This window comes from Myripristis murdjan, chromosome 14, assembly GCF_902150065.1.
Source record: "Myripristis murdjan chromosome 14, fMyrMur1.1, whole genome shotgun sequence".
Lineage (NCBI taxonomy): Eukaryota > Metazoa > Chordata > Actinopteri > Holocentriformes > Holocentridae > Myripristis > Myripristis murdjan.
The window spans coordinates 12,255,446-12,268,712 of record NC_043993.1 but is presented as its reverse complement, the minus strand read 5'-3'; positions in this window follow the sequence as shown (position 1 = coordinate 12,268,712).

Below are 13,267 nucleotides of genomic sequence, written 5' to 3'. Positions count from 1 at the left end.
TTCCCCCTACTTGCGCATGAGTTCTCCCACTGTCCAAATACATGCAGTCAGGTGAAAATAGCTCCTGTTGAAAGGAATTTTATTTTCTGCTGTGACATTTCAAGCACAAGGTTCTTCCTCATGCTTCTGTCTTCTGTTGCAAGAAGTTATGAGAGGGTTTACATTAAATTTGGTAGACAAATAGGAAATGGGCCAAGGAACAACTGATTAGATTTTGATGATGATCTGGATCAGGGATTATTGCCATTTGATAATTACCAATTTTACCATCACAACTATGACACTAATAGAGTGAGATAGTTGTTTCCAAACTCTAAATGTTCAGCACTGATATAGGTTTGGGCTCTCTGGGAGCGTTCATGCTAATCTATTGTTTTATTTCTAACAAAACACTACTCTCAGGTCTGCCTGGAGGTGCTGCAGGTGCCCTGGGTGTAGGAGGACTAGGTGGTGGACCAGGAGGCGGAGTAGGTACTGGCCTTGGCCAGGTGGGAGGGCCTGGCTCTGCGATTGGAGTAGGAGGGATCCCAGGACGAGGTGTTGGACTAACAACTGGAGGAGGACCAGGATCAGGACTAGGGACAGGTGGAATACCTGGATCCGGAGTTGTAACTCGAGGTGGACCTGGTGGTTTTGGACCAGGCAGTGCTCAAGGTATGAAGAGCAAAACATTTGCCACAGCGTCACTGTTTGTCCAAAGTGTGCTAATCAAAAAATATCAGCTATGCTTTATATGCTAGATATGATTGGAACCTGGTTCAAAAAGGGGGAGACATTTTAATTTGTATGCCTGAGGGAGGGCTGTATATTTTTGCCTTGCTGGCAGGAGGACCTTGGGATCCATTCAGCACTTAATTCCAAGGCAACATATTTGAACATCTTTTTGGCAGATTATCATGAAATTTGGTGGGCACATTCATGCTCCCAAGAGAATGAACCTTGTCAATTTTGGTGGCCTCATGTCATCCCTTTAGCACCAACATTGGGAAAAAATTTGACATGTACACAATATCTCAAAATCTGTGGGGCAGGTTACAATTGAATTCAGAAAACAGATTCATGTTCCTCAAAGCATGAACCTTGCCAGTTTTTGTGACTTCACAATCTTTCCTCTAGCACCACCTTTGGATCGAAATGTCCAACTTGACATGCCAAAAGATACTGGGCGGACTGCCATGAAATTTGGAAAGTAAAATAATGCTACCCAGAGGATAAATCCTGTGAACTTTGGTGACCGTATGACCTTTCTTCTAGCACCAATCTCAAAATTTACAAATGCCTTTTCTCATTTTTTACGTGCATTCTTCTGACATGCACCAAGCTAGAAGGCCACCAGTGGTGGAGGGCCTGTGCTTTTTCAATAAAACATGGAGTAGGGCACGGTGATTTATTCCCACAATTTATATGCTATTTTTATTCACAAATCTGTAAGATTTATAAGTGATTTAGAGGCAACCTACTTTCTACCGGCCATAAAAATGGTTCAGGCCCTAGACCCCTAGGGGAAGAAAAAATACTGTTAGGTACAAGAGAACTACTTACTAAGTGTTGCATTGCTAGGTGCGTGTAGAACAAGCAGCAGATGAGTCACTTTGTATGGTGGCCGTGCAATTTTCAATCAAATTGTTCTAGCCCTATACCAGAGAAAGACGAAAGTGCTATTAAGATGCTATGAGCTAAACCACAATACTGTGATTTATCTTGGTTGGTGAGGCATAGCTTAGGTTTCTCATGCCAGGGATCCTGAGATGATTTTGCAAGTGCTGAGCTGCTTGCAACTTATCAAAGACTGCCTCCTTGTACTTTTTGGTAACATGAATATAAATTAGGGTACAGTATATCTAATCACAACACTGAGAGGTATCTCCAGTGACTAACTGAGATGCTGTAGATTCACCTTATTGCTTAAAATCAATTTAAATAAATAAATTATTACCTCCATCATCCCAAAAAGCCACAAAAATTTGTAAATTCAGGTGTGAGGAGTGCAGTTTGTTGCCATTCTATTACATGATTCCTGGGTAATGAAAGCCTTTAAACTGTCAAAAATTCCAACACTTCCATCCTGCTGCCACTTGGGGACGAGAAAGCACAGTTACCCAGTATTACAACTTTAATATTTAAAACCAACACAGCTCATCTGTGACAGCCTTGTCAGGTTTACAGGATTGAATGAGTAGTGCTAGAAGAGCACGCATACATTATTACTAAGCCCATTTATTCATAGAGTAAGTTTCTGTAAGTGCCTTGTGTGATAACTCCTGTGTTTCTGTTACAGGATATCCTGGTGGGGCCACGTCTCTCAAATATGGTGTGTACTGTAATATAAAACGATTTATGCCTTTCCATTTGAATGAAAAATCTTTTGATTAATGCATATAACAAGCACTACATCAGCTTTAGCAGTGTATATATAGTACCAATACAAGTACATTAAAGTTAAAACCAAATTGGAAGATTAGGGAGATAAAGTCATTTGACATATTTCAAATGTTGTATAAAAATGACTAACAGCTTTAACATTAGCCATTCAATTCTTTACTTTCAGCGACCACTTTGTCAAAGTGACATTTTCCTGAAGCGACAGACATCTATGTGGATATCTACATTTGGAATCACATACCACATTTTTAAAGTATTTTCTAAGAAAAACAACAACAACAATGACAAAAAACAACAACAACAACAACAACAACAACAACAACAACAAAAACTCACTCCTCATCTATTTGCCTCCTCCAAGGCACTGCAGGTGGTGGTGGAGCCCCTGGATCTGGCCTGGATGGGAGATTTGGTGGCGCAGGTGGCTATGGACCCGGTGCCGGCTATGGACCTGGAGCTGGAGTTGGGTCAGCAGCTGGGACAGGTTACGGCCCAGGAAGAGGTTATGGTGCAGGATTAGGTGTTGGAACAGGGCCAGGGGCTGGATATGGACCTGGCACAGGGGGTAATTCAACAGAATGTGACTGAGATAAGTTCTGGTAAATTAAAACTAAAGAAAATCCTAAATCCTGTAGAAATGCTGAACCAAAAATGTATCTCATTCTTTCAGGTTATGGAGCTGGATCAAAACCTTATAAATATGGTATCAATGTTTCATTTCTTCACAATAATATGATGATGGATATATGGTATTATCCAAATTCCACTACTGACCAAATTATTCTGGTTTGATCCTGGTGTAGGCCTAGGTGGAACAGGTGGTGGTGGGGTTCTTGGAGGTGGAGCAGGACGAGGTGGTGAGTCAGCATTATATACTGTTACACAAATTAAATCATTTGAAATAAACAATAGTTTTAATACATTTATTTATGTATTTTTCTCTTAGTTGGGACTGGACCGGGTGGTTATGGCACAGGACCAGGTTAGCGAAACACATCATTCAACAAAAAACAAGCATAATCGTGGTGAAGTGTTTCCTTTGGCTTTATGACAATTGTGGTAAAATAATAGCAAAAACAAGCCATTCTGTTGTTTTATTTTATAGGTGGTTATCGGCCAGATGGCTACAGACCAGGAGGATATACACCAGGAGGTTTTGGAACTGGCATTGGAGGTCCAGGTGGGTTTTCAGGAGGGTGCTTAGGTACCGAGATTTGTTAGTGTTTAGATCTATAATTAAGAGCCACACTTACAAGGGCTTTAAATATTTTACACTGTTAACTGACCTCTAACCTGCAGGGACTGCAACTGTAACAGGCCTGCAGCAGTGCTTACAGTTGCCTAAAAGTTCCACAAGTTATACTGTCAAATTGTCAGAATACAGACAAGCTGGCTAACAAGAGCAAAAACCCAACAGAAACATCCAAGTGAGGAGGTGAACAATCACGGTGCAAAATACTGTAATAATAACACTACTTTGTTATTTACTGTATTGGCTTAAGGATGAAGCTTTTTAGTCTTTGCGCTGGTTTCTATCTCATCCCAATGCCCTCTGAGTTTCATTTTGTGTGATGGGACAGTAGAAGTCTTATTTATAATCACTCTAAGATGTGTTTTTCATCTCAGTGGCACAAATGTCTCTTTATTACATTTTCTCACTGTTTTATCACTTCACATTATTAAACTTAGACTTGATTTATTTGACTGATTTCTTTACAGTGAAGTTCTAATGAAAATGTACTACTGTTAAGTTGCTTGAGAATACTATACTGTCCCTTTGTCTGAGTAGTCATTGCTTGCCTGATTTGTTATGATCCGCAGGCTATGGCACTGCAGCTGGATCTAAAGCTGCTAAGTATGGTAAGAATGGGTGTAGTTTAATTCTGCATTCTTCTTTCTTTTAATTCTAATTCTGCAAGTATAGCATAAGCATTTGTAAAACCTAAAATAATTGATTGTTCTTTTGACTCTACCTCATGCTCTTTTTCTCAAACTGCAGGACAACCAGTTGGAGCTGGAACTGGAATTGGTACTGGCACTGGTGTTGCAGGGACTGGCACTGGAACCGCAAGCACTGCAAGAACGCCAGCTGGAGCTGGTGGTAAGATCCTGCTTGGGTTAACTTAAGTATAATCAATTATAATTTAAATCAATTAATTTCAACTGTTCCTTGTAGGGTTGTGCAGAACTGATGTGCTTTGTTATTTCTCCAACAAAAAAGGGTTAGTGCAAAGCAAATGTAGGCATGGTTTAATAAGGAGTGTTGTGTGTGTGTGTGTGTGTGTGTGTGTTATGTAAACTGAGCAAGAAATTACTGATTTTTAGCCATTATCACTGCGGTAAGTAATTTCCTCTTTAATCTCCCCTGGAGCCCTCAGAACTGAGTCTTTGACAATCGATGAGAAAAAATGAAAACAAATCCTGTCACCCTTCTCTCCCAAGCCATTGAATTAGTGCTAACAATGATAATGTGGGAGGGAAAAATTATAATTATGATGACAAGGGGTGAGAGAAAAACTAAAGAGAAGAGGGAGACGAGAACAGAAAACAACAAAGAGAATATGGTACTGAATTTGAAGAATTCTGAAATATAATTTTGTCTAATTTTTGATGGAGCAGCAGGAGGAGTTGGAGGAGCCACACCAGCTCCAGGATCAGCAGGAGGTGCTGCTACAGGCACAGCAACACAAGGTATATTACTTGCAAGAGGAGGGCTGTGTCAGTGTTTAACATTGTGTTGGCATTAAGCATTTGGCGATAAATTTACTATTGGACCATTTTGATCTTTCATCTCCATCTCCATTTCCATTTTAGGCACTTAGCTGGTGCACAGCCAGTTGCACTCAACCTAACAAAACACTATAGCATATCCTTAGACGCATGAACATTACCAAAGCAATGAATTCACTGAGGTCTTCTCTATAATCGTGAGTAATAATTTACTGTAAAATGAGCACTAGTTCTTCATTCTAACGTGACCTTGTCTGCCACCTTATCACATTTTCAGGCCCTGGTGGTGTCGGAGCTGGAAAGGATGGAAAAGATGGGGATGGTGCTGGAAGTCCAGGTGACTATCAAGTTTGATGATGGAATGACAAACTCAGCTTGTATAAAAATACATCAAATAGGTTTCTTCCTACTCTTTTGTTGAATGTGTTTGGCCGACACATGGAATTGAAGTCACTGTGTTTAGCACAGTTTGTTTGCTATTAAGCAGAGCTGTATTGTTTATTAATTTCAAGAAAAAAAGGATGATAGGTTGTCAGACTATTTTATCACACCTTGCATACATTTTTAACAGGAGGCCACTGTATTCCAGATTTTTTTTCTGTCTGTAGTGTGAACCTAATCCTATATCCCTGATTATAGCTATAAGCAGTGCTCTTTTCAATATTCTACTCTCATTCCAGGTGAGGGCAGCATTGACAGTGTAATAGAAGGGTCTGGAAGTTCTGTAGGTGAAGGTGGGTGTAAACCCAGCAAGGCGTGCTCAGTTTTTCAAAACCTATCTTTTCTTAACTTGGCATGACATGTGGCATTTGCACACGCCCAGCACTTTAAAATTTAAAGTGCTGGGCATGTTTAAAGTTTAACAATCATAATCATAATTATAATCATAAATAATTAATCCAGGTCTAAGATCAGAGCATTACGGAAAATGACCTACAGGCTGACACACCTGAAAAAAAAAAGAAAGAAAGAAAAAAAATCTGTTTTATAGATGACAGTATTTTTCAATCTGCAAAACATGCTATATATAATGTCATTTTACATTTTTTATTACATATGCAACGGCCTTGTGTTTGGCTGGTGATTTCTTATGAATAATGTACACATGGCCATGACTACAACAATATCCTCACAGGAGGTACCGGCATCACTGGTGGGCCAGTTGGTACAGGTGCTGATGGAGATGTGCTGAATGGGACAGGAATCCCCATAATTGGTGCAAAACCAGGTACTTTTTTCAAATACTGCTTAATACTATGTTATACTCATTCAAATACTTCACATAACATATTATAATAAAAGATGTATTGGGTGGGTTTTTGCTATGTAGAGCGATGTATTTTTTCTCTTTGCATTCTTGTTATTCTCGACGTTCATGTTTTTTTTTTTTTCTTGGCTCTCTTCATATAAAACAGGCCTCAGTGGGACCGCAGTTCCAGGTGAGGGTTTGTGTCATAGCCATAGCTTCTGCATGTTTACCTATACTGTTGACTATATGCTTATTCATTTGTTTTACCTTCAACATGAGTGTATCTACCATGCATTACCATTGGCTCTTGTCAAATGTTCTGCGTACAGTGCAGCAAAACAGCTGAAAGTGCTTTCATTTTATGTAGCACAGAACAGTGACCACATGTGCTTCTCAGTACATCACCCACTTTTTCTTTTCATGTCCTTTTTCATGTGCTAGTTTTGTCATCTCTCTCATTTTACCTATTTTTCAACTTAAGCAGCATAGTCATTAATATTCACTCCTAGTCATCTGTTGTGCATTTTAACCTTTCTATTATGTTTGGGGTCAATTTGACCCCATTCAATGTTTAACATCTCTACATAAATGATTAACATCTTTTTTTTTTTTTTTTTTGCTTCATATTTAATGACTTTTCCTAATTTAATGGGTACTACTGGGTAAACGTGAAATTCACATGATATGTTTTCAATGTCCTGTACACACTCTGTACACATCGGTTATAATAAATCCAATTTTAGGTGAATCAGTGAGATTTTATGGTGATTTGCATATTTTTCCATAGTCGCGTAATAGGAATACTGGATGTATAAGTGGGGGTGGTGCGTGGGGGGGTGGGGAGGGGTATGTTTTATTTAAAGGCCTATTTAGATAGTCAACAAAGAAACATAAAGTACCTGACACATAAACTTTGGTAACAATTTTAATTATAATAATTTCGTGGAGGTTTGAACTGCTCAAATTGACCCCAAACATAAAAGATGTTAGTAAATTTGAACATAACAGGAGGGTTAAGGTCTAATTTTCAACTCATATATAATATCTCAGCCACCACTGGTAATTTTGTCAAGAATACTAGAGAGATTATGCATATTGGAATGTAAAATTGGGGCTGAGAGGATGCTATGATTTAAAGGTGCAAATTTGAAACTCTGAAGGGCCATGTTTGCTACATACACACATTATTTGTGAGAGATGGCATGTTTGCTCATTTCCTGTTTACTCATTTCTGTATTTGGCATAGCAAGACTGATACAATTTGCCTTTTGTATCAAACAGGTTCCACAGGAGCAGACCCTGGTATGTTGGCCTGAATATCAAGCTGCACAGCATACAGATTACTGAAATGTTGTTTGGATTATATTTGATAACATGGTAGAAAATGGGGCTTTACTCTATATAAGCTTGTGTTTTTTCTTCCTGATGCATATGCCTGCATGAAATTCCTTATATAGGCACTCTTCAGATTTACACAAAAGCTGGCTGATAAAATACAATGGTATATCACGCTATTGCAAATGCTTTTTTTAAAATTTATCATTTTGATGTAAATCACAACATATCTCCACTGAAATACTTTTACAGCTGTCACTGGTTTACCTGTACAAGAGAGTGAGTGTTTTTCTCACATTATCACACCAAAGCACTCTACATTGCATGGCTTTTATAAGATTCACAAATTAGCTGCCTAAAAACATAACATTTTATGTACATATGTACTTTTGCACCATTCACATTCAGTAAGTGTAAACTGTTAGATTCAAAATTTTTAAGATTTCTGACTTAAAGTTATTATCTGTATTTTTGCCAGTTGGTGGTGGAGCTGTACAGCCAAGTGGTAAGTAAGTGGTATATATATAATACATCTAACTGAGTCAACTGTAGATAGTTTTATAGGCTTTCCCTAACAATATTTCTCATCTTGTTTCAAACAGCTGGTACAACTGTTGGTGAGTATTTGCATATTCCAATCGTAGCCCCTGTTGGCCTGCAAAACAATAGTGATGCCAGTATTTCCTGTAGTGTATTTTTTTTTCCTGCAGTGTTACCTGGATTGACTTAAAAGCTGTTGCCCAGATGTCTCTCTCATGTGTTTTCTCTCTCTCCCTCTGATCTTCAGGTGGTACAGGACTGCCCTCTGGAGGTGAGATATCCTATAACTGTTAAGTTGGACATACACAGTGCAGTAAATCTATAATTCCTGCTTGTGTGTCTTTGTTTTTGATAGCCTGTTTCATTTCAAAATCCTCTCGGCAGAGATCTTGAACAATAAAAATAAAAATGATCATTGATGTGTACTAGATTTCACTTTATGATTTTTGCAGGTGCTGGTGGGGATGTTGCAGGTGGGACACTACCTGGAGCTAAACCTCTCAAACCCCCAGGTAACCCAAATAACTGGACTACAATTCAGGATTACTTAGTCATAGCAATTACCAATCACTAGCAAAGTAGCTGGAAATTAAAAGGTGGGTAATCTGTGGCCTCCAGCTTGTCATCACCACAAGTCATACAGCAACCAATATAAACAAAAATCAATTATTCGTTCAGAGAAGCATAATTTCTCCTTTTTTCCTAGACCCATATCATCAAGACTTGAATCACTCTTGTACTAGTTATTATGTTGCATAGTGGATTTAGAATTTTAGTCACTTCATCCTTCACCTTTGGTTCAATTATTTCATTGCTGAAATAGAGTTCTCTGGCTCTATCTGCAGGTGTCCCCAGAGGAGATACGCCAGGTGAAGGAGATGGAGAGGGAGGTCCTGATGGAGAAAGAGCAGGAGTACCAGGTGGTATAACAGGAGGTCCTAGTGGTGAGGGAAGAGGAGATGGAGTTGCGACTGGAGCTGGAGTTGGACCCAGTGGTACAGGCAGTGGAGTAGGAGGAACAACAAAACCACCCAAAGGTGTGATACCACTGTGTCGACCATTATCTACCACTGTCACTTGTTCAACTAGACTTTCAAACTGGGTAATGCAGACATTACTGAAACAATGTTAAAAATGAATTATTATATTAATTGTGAGGGAGTAAGAAATCTCATATTGATGCATGCAAGTAGAACATGCTTACACATGAATAAGTGTACTCATGTATATATATGTTTCAATTAACCAGTTAAGTGCATTTAATACATCTGAATATTTTGTGAATGTGATTCAGTAGATTGTGCTTTCTTTCCAATAATGATTATTCTTGTCAAAGTCATAAAAATAAAATCCCTCAAATCCCTTCTATCCAATATTAAGATTTAAGATAGCTGTTTTTTCTCTGAAGCCTATGGACCTGATGGAGCTGTAGCTGGAGGTGTAAGTGGTGGGCCTGGGGGAGTAGGACGAGTTCCAGCAGGGGTAGGAGTGGGTCCAGGAGGAGTCGGAGCAGGTCCTGGAGCAGTAGGAGGAGGCCCAGGGGGAGTAGGAGCGGGTCCAGGAGGAGTTGGAGCAGGTCCTGGAGCAGTAGGCGGTGGTCCAGGAGGAGCAAGCCTGGTACCTGGAACTGGTGGTGCAGGTGGAGCAGGAACAGGAACCCTTAAACCTGGCAAAAGTGAGCTACTGTTCTTTTCCATGTTGTGCTAAACTTGATGATGCCATATTATGGGTTATTAGGTTAATACATACACCGTACATTTTCTTTTGATACATCCTATACATTGCCTATCACAGGTTATGGTGCTGGTGGCGCTGGAGGAGTTTTACCAGTAGGAGGTAGGCTGACCTGCCTCATCCTTGCCTGCTTAAGTTATGGCAATTATACTGTATGACTCAAATGTATTGAGAAATATACATGTTTTCAAATGTTTCTCAGGAGTACGTTACCCATCTGGGGCTGGCGTAGGAGCAGGAAAACCAGGCAAAGGTAACTTCAACTGTCAAACTATATGCACCTTTCTATTAAGAAAACTGGACCTACGCATGGCCAATCCTACATGGTAGATTTTATGTTTTTTGTTTTTCTATCAGGATATGGCACTCTTGGGGCAGGAGGCCAGGGTGGGATTGGACCTGGTGGCTATGGGGTTGGTCCTGGGGGCTATGGTACTGGTCCAGGAGGTTATGGTGCAGGACTGGGAGGCTATGGAGCTGGGCCTGGAGGGTATGGGGCTGGACCTGGTAGCTATGGCAGCAGACCCGGAGGCTTTGGTGCAGGACCTGGGGGATATGCAACTGGACCTGGAAGCTATGGAGGCAAGACTGGGAGCAGACTTGCTGGCATTGGTGGAGGTCCTGGAAGTACCGGGACCCTAGGTGCTGGAGGGGTAGGAACTAGTCCTGGAGGAGTGGGTGGAAGCCTGAGAGGAGGTTTAGGAGGAGGTCTTGGAGGAGCAGCAGCAGGAGGCCTTGGTGGAGTTGGTGGACCAGGTGGATATGGTGGTGGTGTAGGACCTGGTGGTAAGTTGACACTCAGGAGTATAGATTACTATAATTGAAACTAAGTAGCCAGCATGCCAAAAAGTAGAGATTAGATTAGATGACAAAAGAGAGTGACATTTAAACATGGTCTAATTTGAATATTGTGTAACTGTAATTATTGTATGCATTTGCTATCCAGGCTCCAGATATGGCACGGGTACAGGAACAGGCACAGGAAAACCACCTAAAAGTATGATATGAATTAACAGATGCAGAGTATACAAACACTGATTGAATCATTCTCATTCAACTCAAATCACACCATTCTTTGTTTTCAGGTTATGGGGGAGCAGCTGCTGGGGGCACTGGGGTCGGCCCTGGTGGCTATGGGACTGGACCAGGAGGAGTTGGTGCTGGTCCCGGAGGTTATGGACCAGGTGGGTAAGGGCATGGGGGACCTGGCACTGGACTAGGAGGGGGTGGAGTTGTGCCTGGCAGTTATGGACTGGGAGGCACTGGACAAGGTGGATATGGGCCAAGCACTGCTGGTAGTGGGCTAGGTGGCATTGAAACAATGCCAGGCAATGCTGGACCAGGTGGTGTTAGTTTAGGACGAGGGAGCTATAGACCTGGTGGGGCAGGGGTTAGTCCAGGTGGCTATGCTGCTGGTGGTCAGCAACTGAGGACGAGAAAGCCACCCAAATCAGGTGCAGTGGTCACTTATTGTAACATTGTTTATTTTTTATTATGTTATAAAATAGGAGAATAGTGTGGTAATGATTAGTTGTTGTTGTTGTTGTTGTTTTAATTAGCCTATTAACTTCACTTAACAGGCTATGGCACATCTTCATTGGGTGGAGCTGGCTATGTGCCAGGTAAGAAACACGGAACAAGATTATTTTCTTTTTACATTTTAGTTTTTTTATGCTACAATGAATACAAAAAAAAATAATCTTACCTTAAACCATATCTTTTTGGCTGTTTCTACTCTACATGTACATAGAGGTGCCTTTTAATAGTGTTTTAATAAGGTGTTGGACCAAGCTGCCAGAACAGCTTCAATGTGTATTGGCCTAGATTCTACATGCCTGGATCTTTAGCCCTACTGGAAGGATGGAACACCATTCCTCTAAGCAGCCAGGCATGTATTGTTCTTTTGGTGTACACCACAGGTGAAGGATTACTCATCTGACCACATCACTTTGTTCCACATTTCTGTAGATCAGAGCCTATGGTTTTTGCACTGCTGAACACTCAAATATTCATTTGTCTTTATAATGAGGGCTTTATGCACTGAAACCCTACTATAATATCCCTCTCTATGTACACTATCTTTTAGAAGAGAGGTGCTCCATCCCTCCAGTAGAGTTTCCAACTTGGCAGCTTGTGGTGGTCCAACACCTTTACAATGACATGCTTTATTTGGATTTTATTTTAATTTGTCTGTATAGCTACGCTGTTTAGGTGGAAATCAGTATTTTAATACTACCTCAAAGAAGCAGTAGTGTTATCTGAAATGAAACAAAGAAGAGATACTATTGTACTCCAACCACCTGTGGCTATTTGCAAGGTGGGGGAACAGGAGGTGTTGCGGGTGTTGGTCCTAGTGGATTTGTGCCTGGAGGTGTTGGACCAGGGGGTGTTGGGACTGGACCAGGTGGCATTGGACCAGGTGGTGTTGGGACTGGACCAGGTGGTGTTGGGGCCGGACCAGGTGGCTTTGGACCAGGTGGTGTTGGGACCAGGCCAGGTGGCTTTGGACCAGGTGCTATTGGGACCGGGCCAGGTGGCTTTGGACCAGGTGCTGTTGGGACCGGGCCGGGTGGTGTTGGGACTGGGCCAGGTGGCATTGGGACTGGGCCAGGTGGCTTTGGACCAGGTGGTGTTGGGACCGGGCTAGGTGGCTTTGGACCAGGTGGCCAAGGATTAGGACCAAGAAAGCCTCCTAAATCAGGTAATTAATAATTGTGTCTTTACCACAAAGCAATCAGCAATACATGATGGGGACATTTATATTGTTTTCTTGTGTCATGTACGACAAATAACTGGAAGAAAAGTGTTTGGTCATATCCTTTCACCATGTATCTTCCATCAGGTTATGGTTCGTCCTTGTTGGGTGGAGCGGGCTATGGACCAGGTGAGGTTTTCCACTTAAGTGTTTAATGTCTGATATAAGCATTTAGGTGATAGATACTCTTTTCATTTTAACCTGTATCTGTACCTGTTGTCTTGGGTGAGATTAGGAGAGGGTACAGGAACTGGCCCTGGTGGAGCTGGAGCTGGACCAGGCGGTTTGGGAACAGGTGGATATGGTCCTGCTGGGACTGGGACTGGCCCTGGAGGTTACGGTCTTGGAGGTGCTGTACCAGGTGGCTATGTACCAGGAGGTGCCGGAGCTGGAACAGGGGGTTATGGGCCTGGTGGGGCAGGTGGATTTGGACTAGGTGGCCAAGGGCTGGGGACACGGAAACCTCCTAAGTCAGGCTATGGCTCATCGTTGGGTGGAACTGGCTATGGACCAGGTGATATTCTCTGCTGACGATCACACAT